Source organism: Macrobrachium nipponense, chromosome 5 (genome assembly GCF_015104395.2).
Source record: "Macrobrachium nipponense isolate FS-2020 chromosome 5, ASM1510439v2, whole genome shotgun sequence".
In the NCBI taxonomy this organism is placed as follows: domain Eukaryota; kingdom Metazoa; phylum Arthropoda; class Malacostraca; order Decapoda; family Palaemonidae; genus Macrobrachium; species Macrobrachium nipponense.
In genome coordinates this window covers 72,792,850-72,812,849 of record NC_061107.1, presented here as the reverse complement: position 1 = coordinate 72,812,849, position 20,000 = coordinate 72,792,850, and the positions used below count along the sequence as shown (strand labels likewise).

The window sequence follows — 20,000 nt, the reverse complement described above, 5'->3', positions numbered from 1 at the left end:
GAATAAACCGTGAAAAAATAGTTTTCTTTTTTCTTTGTCAAGTTAAAAGACATATTTTCATAATTAAGATTCCTTGTAGATTTTATAATAATGTCGAAACGTAGGACTGCTCTATTAATGTTTTGATTATTTGATAGCAGCGTATTTTTCAAAATGTGATACATGCATAATTAAGTCTGCCTTTTATTTACTCTGTTTTTTTATGAAGGTTAAATAATCTTGGATACGATAAGTTCTTAGATCCTGTTCACAATGAGCCTTCTTTTATGTATTGGCAAGGGATAATCACACCAGTGGCCCAGTATTTCAGACCAGAGCTTGACCCTTACTATTCCATACCCGTAGGGGGGTAGTGCCGTCAGTGTACCTCGTAGGCTAATTAAAGGTCTTTGCAGCGTCCCTTCGGCCCCTAGCTGCAACCTCTTTCATTTCCGTTTACTGTACCTCCGTTCATATTTTCTTTCTTCCATATGATTTTCCACCCTCATACGCAATTTTTTCATAGTGCAACTGCTTTGAGGTTTTCCTCCTGTTACACCTTTCAAACCTTACTGTCAGTTTCCGTTTCAGTGTTGAATGACCTCATAGGTCTCAGCGCTTAGCCTTTGGCCTGAATTCCATATCCCATACTTAAGATTCGATGCAACTGAGCCATTATTTGACACTTTTACTGATGAAGATTCACACACTATTCTCAGGAATATTATCGTTGTTTTCCGGGTTGGCAGCAATTCAGCGCCTCAGTGGCGTGGTCAGTATGGTGTTGGCGTGCCACCTCGGTGGCCGCGAGTTCGATTCTCGGGCCTTACATTGAGGTGTGAGAAACGTGTATTTCTGGTAATAGAATTTCACTCTCGACGTGGTTCGGAAGTCACGTAAGTAAAGCCGTTGGTCTCGTTGCTGAATAACCACTGGTGGTTCCATGTAACGTAAAAACACCATACAAACAAACAAACAAACATTCCTGCAGATGCGTAGCGGTAGATTAAACTGGCGTTATAACAATTGCTTCTTGATGGCTCCGTTTTCCCTCTGATGTAATTTCTTTTCCCCCTTCCTCTGCTTTCCCAAACTCATAATTTGCTGCTTAATTTGGACAAGGCCAGTCAGTCATTCAGGAACGTAAGCATGTGATGTTATTATTTCCATATGGTAAATAGAATTCTCAGGGTTTTGATCATTCTTCACTTACAAAGTAGCGCATGATCCTGAAAATTCACATTTACGAATTGTATATTTGGAAATAATTAAGTGAATACAAACATTGCCTGGAATGAAAGCAGATGTTCAACATAGGAAAATAATTTTCCCCTTATATCTGTCAAAGCTTCTAAATGGCAACTGCTTGGATAGAAAATAATATTAATAAAAAAATGGTAAAAGTATAAAAACTGGATCACTCAGACCAATGGAGGAAAATCTTTATTCCGTTATATCTGTCAAAGCTTCTAAATGACAACTGCATGAAGAAATAATAATAATAATAATAATAAATAAAAAGTGGTAAAAGTATAAAAACCGGATCAGTCAGACACGCTCATCTATCATTCAGAAGTGAATGACTGCAAGGCGTCAACAACTTTCAGATCATTAATTGCGTCACTTAATCCCTTTTTATCAGGTTGGATTTTGTGACAGTAACGTCTTCTCTCTCTCTCTCTCTCTCTCTCTCTCTCTCCTCTCTCTCTCTCTCTCTCTGTCATTTATGGTTATTGAAAATCTTTCTGGATGGTGTTTTTTTAGATAATTTTCAAACGTTAGTTGAGTGGTTCCTGGTGCTTAGCCCCGTAGGTGGGTGGTGCCGTCAGTGCACCTCATGCGGTGCACTGTAGGCATTACTGAAGGTTCTTTGCAGCGTGGCTTTGGCCCCTAACTGCAACCCCTCTCGTATCTTTTACTGTACCTCCGTTCATATTCTCTTCTTCCATCTCACTTTCCACCTTCTCCTAACAATTGCTTCATAGTGCAACTGCTTTGAGGTTTTCCTCCTGTTACGCCTTTCAGACCTTTTACTTGTCGGTTTCCGTTTCAGTGCTGAATGACCTCATAGGTCCCAGTGCTTGGCCAATTCTTGGGGCTTAGTTGCCCGTCTTTCAGAATATGTTGCGAGTACGACCCTTCTCGGATCCATTTCTGAATCATGATGAAGCGGGTCGATTTGTACGCGGTCTGTGATTGCTTTTCCCAAAATATGAAATAAAAAAAAATTTAAGATCGGTTTCAGATCATCATCTAAAATGAGTCTATTGATTATTGGTCCCTGATGATAGATTCTTCACCGGAAACCTTATCATTAGAATCCGCGATCTTATAATATCTGCTTTTTGGAGTTTTTGTGCATATATATATATATATACACACACACATATGTATATATATATATATATATATATATATATACTATATATATATATATATATATATATATATATATATATATATATATTATATATACATATATATATACACACACGTATGTATGTGTGTGCGTGTGTGTGAGATAAAACAAGAAAGAAAGCATCCGTTGCTGTTTCTATAAATGACCGTGTTTTTGTTATTCTAATTCTTCATAATAGAGTCGCAAATTAGACAAAAGCCAATAAAAACTCCACACTCTTATTCAAAGAAAACTTCCGTGTTAAAAGAAAGGATAAAGGACGTGCGAATAAGTAAATGAAGATAAACATAGACTTACAAGAGTTAAGGCTTAAGCAAGCAATTCTGTCAAGCGGTTACGTTAGAATGTTGAAGGCCTATACGATGCTACGATCAAGCAGAAAATTAGATGTTAACAAGATAATTAGCTTACAACTGCTAACTATAAACCTCGTGATGCATTTTACGTGCTTATCTTTCAGCTTATTTCTCCATCAACCAATCTGAAATCAATTATTTACCAGTGCATCAAGTTGTATACCTATGAAGACTTTCTGAATATTTATCTGATTTACCATGATGAAAGCCAATTTCACTCGGTATCTAATTACGCGTACATAAAGCAAGGCACAGACGTAAGACGAAGCATGATGTGTAATATCTCCATTAATTTTATGCGTTCTTACGAGCGATATCCCCCACTGGAGAATAGAAACGTCAAAATGTCGAGCGATCGCGTGTCGTGGGTATGAATGTTATGGCCATCAGTGGACTAATTCGCGCCGGAAGATAATTACTCGTAATTTGTTATGCAATCATTCGTTATATGCTTTATAAGTTAATTTTTGTTGACCCATTCCAGTCCGCCAAATGAGCTTACTCGTGTGCTGACCCGATCCTGCTGGCCAGATTAATTTGTCTTTTTAATTTTATGTGAAATAAAACTATTGCGCGTACTTTCTGTCCGTCCGTCCTTTAATCCTCAGATCTAAAAAGCTACTGAGGCTAGAGGGCTGCAAATTGGCATGTTGATCATCTATCCTCCAGTTATCAAACATACCAAATTGAAACCTTCTAGCCTCAGTAGTTTATATTTTTTTAAGGTTAAAGTTAGCCACGGATCGTGCATCAGGCAGCGCTTTCCCGGAGCCATGGGACGCAATCTTACTCTACCGCATCTGGTGAGCAACTGGAGAGCTGCCAGTCATAGTTGATGGTTTTATACAGCATTATACGTTATACAGAAAACTCGACTGCGCAGAAATAACATCGGCGCATTTTGTACTTTTTAAAATTTTTATTTATTTATTATTTTTGTTTATGACCTGTGACCTTTCCCAGTAAGCCAACCCAGTCATAATAACTGCTTTTAGTAAGTATATTCGTCAATTTTGACGTGATGTAATATGGAAAAATGGGGAAATTTTGATTTTATTTGCTTCATATAATATATAATGTATATTTGATATATATATATATATATATATATATATATATATATATATTCCATGGTTTCGTCATGAAAATTCCTACTTCAGTATAATTATAGATATATTTTGTGTAAGTTATAGCGTACAACTGACGTTTCCATGTGCCCATGGGTATATAATATACAATTCCCAATGTATGCTATTACAGTTTATTTTGGTTGAATAATTACCGTTGGTTCTTCCGTATATTCCTTCATTTAATTAGACTTCATTTTCATGGTCTGATGGAGTTGATGAGAATATTTGAAAAAATGCTGAACCTGCAGTCATAAATATACTTGATTATAGGAAGAGCTGCCCCTTCATAAGTTCCGAGGTTACGAAGTTAAAAAAAAATCGTTAAATTGCTTTGGTGCTTCCCATCCCAAAGGTTGTAAAAAAAAAACTAGACTGCGATTAAGATTAAAGTGAAGTCTAGCATCCAGAGACACATTTTTACGTCCGTCTGGAATTGACATCGTTTCCAGCCGCCAGGGCTATGCCATGGAAGCGAGACCTTTTTTTTTTCCAGTCGTGTGCGTAATGTAATTTCATTTCAAATTGCATTCGGTAATTGCATTTATTATTCCGTCGTAAAATACTACACGTATTTTCAAAAGTTGAGTTGTTAAACTTCGTGATTTTTAAAATATTTTATCTTTTAAAAGTAACGTAATGAATCGCTAAATATCATGACTTTATTGCATACTTCTCATTGCCACTTAATTCGTGCCAAATGAGCGGATTATTGTCCAGAGGACAAATACAGTGCTTTCATTTCAAATTGCATTCGGTAATTGCATTTATTATTCCATTGTTGTTGAGCTATGTGTTTTTTTAATATTTTTTAAAAGTAACTTAATAAAACGCTGAATATCATAATTTTATTGTGTTGTTAAGTTTTGTTTTTTATTTTATCTTTTAAAAGTAACTTAATAAAACGCTGAATATCATAATTTTATTGTGTTGTTAAGCTTTATGGTATTTTTATTTTATCTTTTAAAAATACCGTAATGAAACGCTAAATATCATGACTTTATTAACTACTTCTCATTGGAACTTGATTCGTGCCAAATGGACGGATTATTTTCCAGATCACACATTATACTACAGCCACTCTGTCAAGACAGGTAAGTAGTATCGACAGAAAGAGACCTGACCTTCGTATGATGCAGTTCAAAGGTCAAAAAATGGCTTGAACCTTCCCTCCCACACACAGCTTTATTTCTTTCATGGTCGCGTTAATGACGTAGTTCAAGGGGAGACGTTCTTCAAAATCAGCTGATTGCACTTTTGCCTCGTCCTCTGGTGACCTGCCAAAATTGCTTACACTTCGTTATGTCAAATTGCTTTCTTCAAGGATCATAGCAATTTAGGAGTTCTTGGTAGTTTGTTTTTATGAGATACTGAATGAGGTTGTGGATTCTTTTTCTTGTTGAATGTGGTTGAATTTCAGTCTGTGAACTCTACATACCTCTTGAAGCAAGGGTGTGGGTTAGTCACCTTTATGTACATTTTACTGAATCCCAGTAAAATATTTAATACGCATTTCCTGAAGTATGTAATTCTGTATCGCTTTTAAGTTCTAAGGCTCGTGTTTGACACAAGTTGGTTGTAGATTATCTGTAGTTTGTTTTACTGTGCAACTTGTTAAAGGAATGCTGGCCATGAAACGGTTGTCCAGTTTTCCCATCCCACCTCGTAGAGACCAAAATGAAAAATACAAAAAGAGAAAACAGAGGAACCTGACCAAGCGTATGATAACATAACCACTGTAAAAATAAAAAATAAAAGAAAAAGAAAAAAAGAAAGAAAGGTTGTATGACTATTGGAAATCTCAAATATTGCCGCGAGAGGGAAATACAGTCACAGATGTGAGTAAATTTTCAATTGCTCGTCTTATATATATAAAAAAACGTTTGTGTTTGGCGCGGTTTATACGGTCTGCAGAAGCGAGGAATGGCCAATCTTTAGTTATATGGAAGGGTAATGGAAGAGTCAGCAATGCGAAGTGGCGAAATTTGCCTAACATGCTTACTTGTTCAGGACATATTCGTTCTTTGACTATATCCTTTGGCCCGGAAATTCTGCTGCTTGATTGGCTAATAGACAGCAGAAAATAGATTGAAATAATAGTTAAAGTAATAAAATAACAAAAATAGTAAAAACTACAAAAATAATAAAGAATAAAAAAATTAAAAGAATAAAAATAAAGTAATCATGTGAAAAATTTGAAAAATGATAAAAATACTTTAAAAATATTTTAAAATTGATAAACATTTAAAAAGAATAAAGATAAAGTAATAAAAATTATAAAAATTTGAAAAATGATAAAAATAATAACAAAATTTAAAATTAAAAACAATTAAAAAAGAATAAAAAAAAAAAAAATTAAATAAAAATTATAAAAATTTTTTTTAAAAAATCTAAAAATAAAAATACAAAAAAAATTTTAATTAAAAACAAAACAAAAAAAAGAATAAAAAGTAATAACAAAAATTATAAAAATTTGAAAAATAAAAATAATAAAAAAAATTTAAATTAGAATAAATTTGTTAAAAGAATAATAATAATGTAATGAAAATTGTAAAAATTGGAAAAATGAATAAATATAAAATAATAAAAAATAATAAAAAATTTGAAAAAGAATAAAAATAATAAAATAAAAAATTATAAAGGGGTGTGTAAAAATCATAAAATAATACAAAATTTAAAAATTAAAAACATTTAAAAAAGAATAAAAAATAAATTAATAAAAATTATAAAAATTGTGAAAAATCAAATCATAATACCAAAAAATTTTAATTAAAAACAATTTAAAAAGAATAAAAAAGTAATAAAAATTATAAACATTTGAAAAATAAAAATAATAAAAAAAATTTAAATTAGAATAAATTTTAAAAAGAATAATAATAATGTAATGAAAATTGTAAAAATTGGAAAAATGAATAACTATAGAAAATAATAAAAAATAATAAAAATTTGAAAAAATAAAAATAATAAAATTAATGATAATAAACCCATCTCATTTACTTTTCTCTTATTTTTCCACTTTGTGGTTTTGTGAGATAGATGTCGTCACCACGCAAAACGTTTATTAACGTTATGGTTAAATTTTGCATTTGAAAACATGTTAGAATCAAACTCAGTAATCAACCTTAGGTACGTCATTTCTCATTGTGACATCTGTTGAAATCTTGAAACTCATTATTGTATATAATTTCGCCTTTCTGAAGGTGGTTTGAAGACAGCGCCCCGACCTTGAAAACTTAATTGCTTGCGAAATTATGATGCAAACTATATTTATCAGTTCTCAAGGGGTGAAATTATTTTTTGTGCCCTACCTCCCACTTTCTTTCTTTTTTACTTCTTTTATTTTTACTAAAAGATTGATTCTACTTTCAAGGTGCAATTAGCCATCAGTGAAATGAGTGTTTTGGGCACGCTGAAATCATTTATTCACTTTTGATATATTTGTGCGTTGTAAATATGCTTTTGTATGTGTTTTATGGGATATATATAGATATATATATATATATATATATATATATATATATATATATATATATATATATATATATATTATGTGTGTGTATTAAATCTAATCGTCTAGAAGTTGACCTTTGACCTTTTTGAGTACTATGAATATATACATATACATATATATTAACTATCATAAATATATAGATATATATATATATTAATATTATATAATGTATAATATATAAGTTGTAGCTCCACTTTACAATAGAAGACGCATGACACTGTGAATAAATATTTCCTAAAACATCATTCTGAATTATAAATTTATTTCCGTGACATTTTAAAATACTCTCAGGTAATAGGCTTAGTTTGTATTACCGTTAGATCACATACCATATATTAAAAAGTTTGAACCATTATACACAAAGTCACATAGAACAAACTATTAATTGCCCGTTAAATTTGGAGATTAAACTGTAATGCTCTTGGTCAGAGGAAAGTAGGTTTCATTTTTATTTTCATTTTGTCTACAGTTACGAGCTACTTCTAGCTTTGTACTTATGAAGTTTAGTAATATTATTATTATTATTTATTAAAAGTAATTGTTGCCTCAGCTGCATTAATTTTATAATTAGGAAAATAGAGACGAAATCATATAAAATCAATGCAGCTGAGGCAGCAATTACTTTTGATGAAACATCTTTAAAAGGGGGTTTACTTCCAGCATATAATTATTATTATTATTATTATTATTATTATTATTATTATTATTATTATTATTATTTAGGTAGAAGACCCTCTTTCAAGCATTTTCTATTGTGTCTTTTTAAATATTATTTAGGTTGGCGAGTAACGCGTCTATTGGCTACATTGGAAAAGTCAAGATCAATGAATTTTAAGATATATTATATATATATATATATATATATATATATATATATATATATACAAAAATATATAACCATATACATAATACATACAAACATACATACTAACATACATACATACATACATACATACATACATACATACATACATACATACAACATAACCATACCATACATTACTATAGGATACACATACATAGAGAGAGAGAGAGAGAGAGAGAGAGAGAGAGAGAGAGAGAGAGGTATATATTGAAACCTGGTGTACAATGTCCGTTGATTATTTTATGCAGCTGAAGCAGCATATCGCCTTCAATATTATTATTATTATTATTATTATTATTATTATTATTATTATTATTATTATTATTATTATTATTATTATTATTATTATTATTATTATTATTATTATTATATAATAGCTAGCATCACCTACGTAACCATCTCCATTGCAGGCGTTCATTGACAATATTTCCAGAAATATTCGACAGGAATTAACCACCCTATATTCACGAAGGGCAATAGCCCTTATAACCTGAATCATTAAACTCGACACCCCACGCACTGAAATCCTTCAGCAAGATCTAGATCTCCCTCCACCTACATCCTTCATCTTATTAAGGAAAATTAGACCTCATTATCCATGGATTTCCTATACCCCGAGAATCCTTGGGAGCGCGAGAGAGGAATCCCGTGTCCTTGATCCGCAAAGACCTCAGGTTACGACAGAGAGTCTTCGGTTTTATCGTATTGCCCAAGCTTTGTCTTCCATTTCTCGGGCTATTGATTTATTCCACCTGTTCAGGTCGAATTTATTTATGCCTCCTCAGTGATCGACGCGATGTCGTGCGGCGAGTTATACCGGAGGAAAGTGGTGGTCATGGAATGACCTAGATTTGGGGGACTTTTTTTTTGAGGGGTGGGGGGGGGGGGGCTGTTGGATGGGGAGTGGGTGTTTCGTCTGACATGTTCCACCCCTTTCAATGTCTCTCTTTTTCTTTATTGCCTTGACAGATTGAAAATAGTCCCTTTCGCTTTTACTCTGATACGTGCGTAGTGCCCAGGTTACTATACACATACACACACACCTATATATACGTATATATATGTGTGTATATGTATATATAAAATATAAATTTTTATTTCTTCCTTTTTTACTTTTTTCATGTTCCCTTTCCTATATCGTGTCAACTCAAATTGGGTATTTTTTTTTAAAGAAATTTCAGCTTGATCGCGAGAGCTGTGAAGGTTAACAGAAAATAATTTGACATTTATTGACCTGGCAGTGACAAGTTATGCGTTCATGTAATGGGTGGCATTGACACTTCATTTTTTATTTTTTATTTTTTTCATGTCCCCCCCTTTTTTTTTACCAAGACTAACTTCATATTTTATTTATTATTTTTTCAAATTTATTTCCCCCCCTTTTTTTTGCCAAGACTAGTTGATCTTGTCACCTGGTGTAGATTTTTCTTTCAGGAAAAATCTTTGTCATGTCAATAAACGTTCTTGATTTTAAACTTATTTTTCAAGTATTTTCATATTGCGGTAATATTTTCCATAGCATTGCGAGATGTTGGGTTATGGCGTTGGGCTGTTTATTGAGATTTTCAATTCCACCTACAAATAGCCCCTGAGAAAGATATCTCATCGACGTGGAAATTTTCTTGGCCATGAAGGTAAATTGTATTTGGTGTCAAACCTTCGGCTAAAGGACAGAATGAGGTTATCATGGGTCAGTTACTTTGTCTCTCTTGAGCAGTGTGTATACATACTGCAAACCTCCTTTAGTAAGTTGTAACTTCTCACTGCCTTGGGGATAATAATTTACTCAAAGGCACTGGCGGATCCAGCAAAATTTCAAGGTGTACCCAATCATTTTCGTATTATACTATATATATATATATATATATATATATATATATATATATATATATATATATATATAATATATATATATATACATATATATATATATACACACACATATATATATATATATATATATATATATATATATATATATATATATATATATATATATGTGTGTGTGTGTGTGTGTGTGTGTGTTTGTATGTGTGAAGTGTGTGTGTGTTTAAAAGGCCCATTAAAACACTCTGGTTTAAACTTTTGAAATCAGATTGTTTTAATGGGCCTTTTATACTGAAGACGTACCTGTTTTATGAGAAGAATTTATATATATATATATATATATATATATATATATATATATATATAAGTATATGTATATATATGTATATATACATATATAATATAATATCATAGTATATGTATATTATATATATATATATATATATATATATATAATATATATATATATATATATATAAGGTATATGTATAATATATGTATAATATAACTGTATATTTCTTATTATTATTTATTTCTTATTATTCTTTATTATATTTATTATTATTCTATTATTATTATTATTATTAGTGTTGTTGTTGTTGTTGTTGTTGTTGTTGTTATTTTCACAAAATTGTTTCATTTCTATGATAGAATTTTAATTTTTCCCCATTTTTATTTTTCTAAATTACGTCACTGTTATCTAAATCATCAATATTGTTATTTTGTCATTATATTTCATTTAGGGGGGCACGTACCCATCTGCCCCACCAACTTCCACCCTGGATCCGCTAGTGGTCAAAGGCTAAAGGAAATTTACACGAAAAAAAGGCACTCGACTAGCAGAGGAGAATACCAAAGCCATTGGTGCTCTGGTATATATTCTAACGAAGGCTGTTGTTCCATTTAAGGAACTAATTGCATCCAAAGACCCAAGAATGCTGACGTGTATTGATGGAGATGTGGTCGATTCGTTTGAGGAAGAGGACAAGTAATAATTACAAGTCCACAGTATGTGACAGTAGGGGGCTTTCATGGAGTACTGTGAATTATCAATGCCCTTTTTTTTCTGACACCTGGTGGCTCAGTGCGGAAAGAGAAGTCAATAACTCGATACTGTGAGTGCGATTTGTAAGGCCCATTCCGGTATCCACTTGGTTTGTTAGATCTTTGTTTCAAATCCTAAAATTACTTTTATGATCCTTCAACATTTGGTGTAAGGACGTTAAACTCTAAAAATATTAATACCGAAGCTATATTTTTCCACTTCTTGAAACTTTAGAATATTAATACTACCGAAGTTATATTCTTTCACCTATTGGTTCCACTCGGTCTTCATATTTCAAGCTGTCATAATTCAAGCTCTCAGCTCTCTTCATCCCCTCCTACATGGTGGACTGTATGCATTACTTAAGGTTATTTGCAGAGTCCCTTCTGCCCTACGGTGGTGAACTACCATTAGTAGAAGAATATTGATTGATTATGGCCGTCAGTCCATTAATCAATACACTGTCAACCAGCAATGATAAGGTAATTGAAAAGGCGCATATACACTTACTGCCACTCCTAAATTGCCACATCCCTCAGTGACAGGACTATGCGAGCAACTACTATAATAATCTCAGCCGCCAATAGCTCTTCTTCCACTGCAATCCCTGCCCCCAGAGGGATCTGCAGTCCCCTCAACTTGGCGCGTAACACCTCGGAATTACATTTGAATATTTTATAAGCCGCCTTGCCCCCCAACACCCTCTCTACATTACAGATATTGCTCTTATTCCACCGAGCTGATTGTACATACAGACATATTCTGTTGCGTACTCTCGCCATTACCTAAAGTTCTGGAAAACGTTTGTAAGTTAGTGCTACAGTGAAAAAAGTGCTCTCCAACCACTCTTTGCCTTAATTGAACCTCATGCCGAAGTCGTTTATATAAAGTTAGGCTTTCGGACAAGTCGAGGACATGCCCTAAATAACAGCAACGCAGCAAAAGTGACTTGGAAAAAGTGTTTCAATCGCACTATGGCGACGACAATGAACGTGGCGATTAAGAACACGCCATCTTGTTCTTTTCGGATTCTAGGTCTAGTGTCGGTGGTCAAGGCGCCCTAGCCTGCTACTGCTGCCCTTGATCTTGTTAGCCGTTGTTATAGCGACTGGGGAGGCAAGTCTCTGACGGACATATATACTGGAAGCAGTATATTCCAAGGCTTAGAATGATAGCAATGGAGAAACAAATCCCAAACAGTTAGGTAAATGTACATATATTTAAATATAACACTTTAAGGAGATTGATAAGGGAAACCGACAGATTCCCGAAAGATATCCCTGAAGTTTTGAATTTAAATATTATGTACATTTACATAACTGTGGATTTGTTTCTCCATTCAAATGATAGCTTTTCCATTCGTAGGCAGTATTAAGCTAATTAATTCTAAGCCAACAACATTGGATAGAATAAATACTCAAGCCTGACATTTATTTGATAATAAGAACATTTTGGTCAGTGTTGACAATAGACGACTTTGATTAAGTGATTATATAATGAGAAAAGTATACAAGGAAAAAAGTATGCAATTCCATGTAGTAAATCAGCTACATATTTTCTGATTGCCAGAGATTTGAACTCTAGTTGTATTTTGACGATCTGTCCTTATTAGTTTTCTTCAAAAGAAAGCTATTGAGGTGGCTATTTGTCTGTCCGTCCGCACTTTCTCTGTCCCCCCTCAGATCTTATAAACAACTGAGGCTAGAGGGCTGCAAATTGGTATGGTGATCATCCACCCTCCAATCATCAAACATACGAAATTGCAGCCCTCTAGCCTCAGTAGTTTCTGTTTTGTTTAAGGTTAAATTTAGCCATAGCCGTGCACCTGGCAATGCAACGACATAGGCCACCACGGCCGGCTGAGAGTTTCGTGGACCGCGGCTCTATATGACCGCAGACTTTAGCACGCGCCCCGAGTAAGCTGGAGGTCGGATCACAAAATGTAAAAAATAAATATGGAGGTTAAACAGTACAGAACAATTATTTCTAATAAAATATAGCATATTTATTTTAATTTTCGTTGGTGAAACAATGCTATTCATGATCGTAGACTTTATCACGCTTCCCGAGTAAGCTGGAGGTAGGATCGCACCTTGTTTTATTTATCAGGTATATAGGAAGGTTTAGAATAACGGCTAAAACTAAACCTAGGTAAAACAAAATGATTGAGAGACTGATTAATTTAGAGGGCCGGGCTATAAAAGAAAAACCTTGATACTATTGATTATAAATTTTATTAACCGGGGGTTTCGCCTTAGAATTAATCAGGCAAAAGTCTGAGCGTCATTCACATATAGAAAAATAAGGCGAGTAAGTGTTAATACAGGAAGTAGGCGAATAAGTGTTAATACAGGAAGTACATGAGTAAACAAATTCACGCGATGGAATCGATGTAGGTCACCACATTTGTTCCTCGATAAAACAAGAGTGTCCCATTTCGCCTAATTGAAGCAGAGGACCTAGTACTTCTTGACAAGTGACTGTCGTAAACTCAACTGTTATAATTTCGTCGCCAGTGTTCCATGACTCAGCCAGAAAGGCAGGGGGCGGTAAGTGAGGAGATTTATTTTCCTCGGCAAATGACTTTGTTTACTGTGTCGTACCTCATCATGCTTCAATTTGAAACATTGCACGGCAGTATGTGTGGTGCTGTACTAGCTTAGTTTTTTCTGTCTCTTAATGTTGATACGTCTCTCTGTCTTTATATATATATATATATATATATATTATATATATATATATATATATATATATATATATATATATATAACGTCACTGAAGTCCTGATTTCTTCTCCGTCCGCTGGGCGGTGGTTCGAACCAACGAGAGAACGAGATTATTGTCAACAAAAAAATTCACCTTCGGTTTACATATATGTAAATATATTAATTCCGAGGTAGAGCGTATTAGATATTAAAGGACATTTGTAGCTCGAATAGTTTATATGAATCACGGGGATGAGATAATTATTCATATATATATATATATATATATATATATATATATTGTATATACATATATATAATACACATATATACACACACACACACACACACACACACACATATATATATATATATATATATATATATATATATATATATATATATATAATCCACGTAAAGAGGTGAGTGAAAACCGGGACTTTAAACAAGAACTTTATTAGTTTATTCTGCATTTTCAGTGTAAACTTGAAAATGTAGAATAAACCACGAATGTAATAATATATATATATATATATATTATATATATATATATTATATATATATATATATATATATATATATAAGCTGTTAAATTGATATAATGCTCAGAGAAATTTTTAAATTTTGATGCGCGTTTGTATAATTCATTGATATAGATAGCTGGACACTATAGACAGTCTTGTCTGAGCTCATAAAATATCCTTTGATACATAGTAGTGTTTTGCGATTATTATCAAGAAACTGTGTTGAGAACAGTAACAACCAAGTTTGAAGAAGAATTATGACGGGGAGAAAGCCTTTTTTAAGGTGTTATAATAATGAAATAAACATAAGATGGTAAAAGTAATAACATTAATTTAACATTTCGCCATCTTGAAAGCACTGTAGATAAGAAAGACAGTGTTGAAAGCTCACTACACGTGCTTTATGTGTATATTTTTATTCTGTTTTTCCATAAAGCTGATGAAATTCTCTCCCGTATTTTTAATTCTTTTGGGGAATATAAGATTTGATTCTGCCCTTCATAAGAGGGAGTGAGGTTCTGTGGTATTTGGCAGCTAGTTCGATTTTCGACCATTCCATTGAGGGGTTAGAGATGCTTATTTCTGGTGATAAAAGTTCACTCTCGACGTGGTTCGGAAGTCATGTTAAAGCCGTTGGTCCCGTTGCTGAATAACCACTGGTTCCATGCAACATAAAAACACCATACAAACAAATTATTTAAATGTACTGCATGAAAACCAGTATAACGAAGCACTGTTTGTATCTAATAATAATAAACCTGAGAATTACTCGGGTTTTATGTCGAAATGACAGTACTATGTCATGACTGTACACAAGCATTAGACAGCTATTACCTCGAGGGAACGGTATCCCATTTCATTACATGCAGAAATGAGTTTTTTTTTTTTTTTTTTTTTTTTGCGACAGATAACTCATGCAATATTCAATCATGTCCTGGGAATGAGGAACGTCATTTCCCTCTCGTCCTTTCTCCTCCATTATTACATTGTAGCTCTCTCACGCGAGTTGTAAATCAATGGGTCTTCGGTATATGCTGGTAAAGGCGCTGTCACACTAGCGAAATTTCCGTCGACTTTTTCTGAGGTTGTCGTCGACTTTCCAAAGAAGTCGACGTCATTCCGTACTCTGGTTGTCACACACGTTCTTCTTCATACCGTGGTTCTCGTCGTCAAAACGTAAACAAACCATCTGAGCTGTGACTTCCCGGAATGACAAAACAACTATGCTTTATAACACAAAGCAACTCGTGGGTTGTGCTTGCATGTGTTCAATGATGCTGCATAGAATTAAAAAAAAAAGTCTTTGGGTTCGGTCCTGGTTAAAAAGACGTGAAAAGTTTTATTAAAAAAATAAGCTAGGTCTAGCCTAGATAGGCTATTCGTAACCTTGTTTACATAACCACAGTCAGACTGTATTATAAATTAATCTCGAGAAACACTGCAAAAATTTTAAAGATTTTTATTTGTATTATTTGCTAATGCAAAAAAAAAAAAAAAAAAAAAAAAAAACAATGAGAGCAGACCTAGGCTATTATAACAATCTGATATTCACGATATAGTATACTTATCTGCATGAAGATCAGCAAGTTCAGGAAAGTTTTCCCTGAGTCACATGAATATTTTTTGGTAATTTTTTCATTTAACACCCTTTTTCATAAAACTATCATGCTTATGTTCCCATAATCATCGTCGCTTCCCCATATCTTCGACCAAAAACTGTTTTGGCAATCTTGTCCACTGTACCAAGAACTTCATCTTGCATCTGATGACTTGAAATGCGCGCTCTCTGAGATATAAACAAACAATAAAGTCGACGGTAGCGATGGGTTGAATTCGATTGGTACCGTTTTCAAAATTCGTGACGACGACACCAGAAAGTCGTCGTCAAAACATGAAAAGTCGACGTCAAATTCAAAAGTCAACGGAAATTTCGCTAGTGTGACAGCGCCTTTAAGAGTATTAGTCGGGGAGATTAGGGCGTTCGTATGTGCCCATATTTGTTCGTATGTGCCTCTCATTTGGCTCGGCTTTCATCAGAGAGAGAGAGAGAGAGAGAGAGAGAGAGAGAGAGCCCTGCATACACATTAGTAGGCTGGATATATTTGGTTATATAGATACCAGTATTATTATTTCAGTCGCCTTGTTTCATCTATCCAATTCCCCATCCCTCTATCTTACTCCTACCGCCCGCCGCCCCCACGCCACCCCACCCCTCCCAGCCCACCTGCGCTTTCACCTTCCTTTTATTATTTGATTTCTATACCAATATTAATTTTTAAACTTTATCCAGGGTCTTCATTTTTTATTTTATTTTATTTTATTTATTTATTATTTTTCTTTGAGAGGAAGGTAATACGTCAATTTCAGATTAGTGGTGCTTCAGCATAAGGCAGTAGTTAATCCACTTACTGATGAACTTGTCTTAATTCAGTATGTAACTACTACTTCTCTCCTCTCTCTCTCTCTCTCTCTCTCTCTCTCTCTCTCTCTCGTCGGAATCGCGTTGCTGCGTGGCAGTGTCTATTATTACCCCAATTACCTGCATTATATGAAGTTTTTAACTATTTATCCTATAGTAGATTCACATCAACCGTGCATCCGATGTCTAGGCCAGTCCCTTAGGACGCTCATGATTGGTTGTTGATAAGCTAATCACAGGGCTGGAAACTGTCTCTCAAGAGAGTTCATATAGGCAGGATGTATGTTCCACCTCTCCTGAGGGAGACGTTTTTCAGGAGAGGTGGAACATACATCCTGCCTATGTGAACTCTCTCGAGAGACTTGAGAGTTTCCAGCCCTGCGATTGGCTTATCAACAGCCAATCAGGAGCGTCGTAAGGGACTGGCGTAGACGTCAAATGCACGGGTGGTGTGATTCTACTATAGCAATGAACTAATCACGTGACTGACCGCCTGGAAAACTTAACTATGTATCCTGGCAATGAACTAGTGAACACATTACGTATAAGGCAAGAGCTTGTTCCTTTCAATATATATAATCTCTCTTCATAATTCTGCCGTACGGTATTTTTTAGCAGAGGACCTAACTCTTCGTTTGTGCATTCTTTTTGTCGTATAAATTATTACGGCGTCTTGCTTCACTGCGAATGAGGCAGCGTCGAAACTCGTCTCCCTAAAAGCAAGAAATACCTGTAATCGTGCATGACAGATGTAGAATAACCTCCCCTCAAGAAGGCAGCCGCTCTTTTATAGAAATTCCTGCGTGATATATACGGAAGTGCTCTCAGTCACCGCAGCCGTTGGTGCAATATTGGTGGTGTGATGGCCGCCCAGAAATTGCTTCGCGAATAAGTAAACAGCGGAGCACCACGCAACGATGTGCTTTACATTGCAGTTTGAATACATTTCACTCGCATTTCACGCAAACTGGCAACTGTTTTCATGCAATTGCCATCGGCATTCATGGAACAGCGACATTTAAGTGGTGCGGAAACGACTTCAGAGGGCTTGAATGCCTTCCGATAATTTTATGAATCTCTCTCTCTCTCTCTCTCTCTCTCTCTCTCTCTCTCTCTCTCTCTCTCTCATATTTTACTCGCTAAAACGACACCTTATCCTTTGTAGTATAATTTAGCACGTAAAATTTCATTTCGTATGCCCACGGCGCAGTGTTGTGTAAATGTCAGTGCGTATAAAATTACACACACACACACACACACACACACACACACACACACACACACACACTGAAGTACACATGCACATACGCACACACCTTTGTTAATACATTTATAAGACACACAACTTTGTTAATACATTTATAAGAATAAAAAAGACAAGAAATAGTGCTCATTGTTGAATATAACTGGATTCCCTATACAAGAAGAAGCTGTGATGGTAGTTGTGTTCCAGGTGGGAAAACTGGATGCCAGGTAAGGTTCCTAAGACTGGAAAAGTCAAAGAATGATTATATTCCTGGCTTTACTGAAGATTAGGGCAAGGGACGAGATAGCTCCTGTGTCAAGAAGTGTGTGAGGCCTGTGAATAAAAAAAGCAAATGTTATGTTCAAGAAACTGTGGGTGACTTTGGGTGCTTCAAGAACACGGTTGGTGACATTGGGAGTTTCAGCAAGTTTGTGGTTATAGGAGACTAGTGCGAAGGAACAATTGTGTAGTCAAATGATCAGATTAGGTTAGATAAATAAAGATTTGTGTTATTTACAGTTGCAAAACAATGGAAATCATGTTGCACTGTACACAAGGACCAGTGAAAGAAGCCAGACGCAAAGTAATAGAGAAAAGGGCAGGAGATCATAGAAATGTCAAGGTTAATATGAACATGATAAACATGTGGGAAAAGTGATTATCGGAAAGACTCAAATGCAGAGACGAATGTCTACTACCAGTTGATCTTGTAGAAAGATGCTGTCAGGAGAGAGAAAAGAGTTCTCAAATGGTAAAGTAAATATATTAGGTCACTTATGAGAGCGAATGCAGTTGCAAAACGTGAACATACCTAGCTTTAACCCGCGACTGTCTAGTTCTAATCAAACTCACCGTCATCCTAACAGACTTGCTGCCAGTATTTCCGTAAGCTACGTGTCTCCTTCCCCTCTGTTGGCGACAGTTCGCAAATTGCTCTCCAGAATTTTTTTGACGCTTATGCTTGTGCCATGACTAAGGTTGAATTGTCACGAGTTTTGTTAAATCCGTAGTCATTAGGAGTCTGGAATTTTGCCGTCCGTGTTTGCGGTCTTAAAGTCTTCCTACATATTAAGTCGCCTATCCCATTGCCTGAAGAGAGAGAACGTATTCATTGTGCTTTTCTCTTACTCGGGGAGTAAGCCTACAAACTACTTTGTTGCTGTTGTTGTTGTTGTTGTTGTTGTGGGGGTTAGGCAAGCCCTATGGAAAATCATAAAAAGGTCTGAAAAAGGTGTTTCGCGTTGAGTTAAAGATACTGGAATTTTAGGATAGGATGTTTATGATTTTTATTAGAATGAAAATATAAAAAATAACTAATGTGCATGATAACCAGTACAGAAAAATGATTCCTAATAAAATATAGCGTATTTATTTTAGTTTGCGTAGGTGAAACAAAGCTCTATTTGACCGTAGATTTTAGCACGTTTTAATATACATTAAAAGTTAGGAATATAATGTACACAACTTATGCGTAGGGAAAATAATTTTCCACGCCTCCCGAGTAAGCTGGCGGTAGGATCGCGCCTCGTTTTGGAAAAAGTAAATACATTTTCTGGATGAAATAGATCCACGTGTCTCCCCCAAAATTTTTCATCGAAAATTTTTTATTACGTTTTCTTGCGTCTCAGGTGTCCGCTTCTATTTTATTTTATTATTCATTCTCTGCATTACTAAGCCGACAACCCCTTTTGAAATAGGGAGGAAATAAAATTGAAATATTTCCTTTTTCTTTCATTCGTATTGCATTGACCGTATAAATTTCCTTGCTATCAATCGTTTTTTATATTTTGATATGATCTACTAATCTACAGTCGCATTTTTCAGTACTAATCTACAGCGGCATTTTTCAGTACTAATCAACAGTGGCATTTTTCAGTACTAATCTACAGTGGCATTTTTCAGTTTTTACCTAAACTACAGTGGCATTTTTCGTAACTACTCACAGTCGGCATTTTTCTTTTTTTCAGTACTAATCTA

The 20,000-nt window shown here is 34.4% G+C and overlaps 1 protein-coding gene across 1 annotated transcript in view; it reads left to right on the top strand.

Moving 5' to 3' along the window:
- LOC135215402 (protein phosphatase 1 regulatory subunit 12A-like) overlaps positions 1 to 20,000 on the top strand; it is a 166,495-nt gene that overhangs the window by 84,557 nt on the left and 61,938 nt on the right. The gene's annotated exons all lie outside the window — the stretch shown is intronic.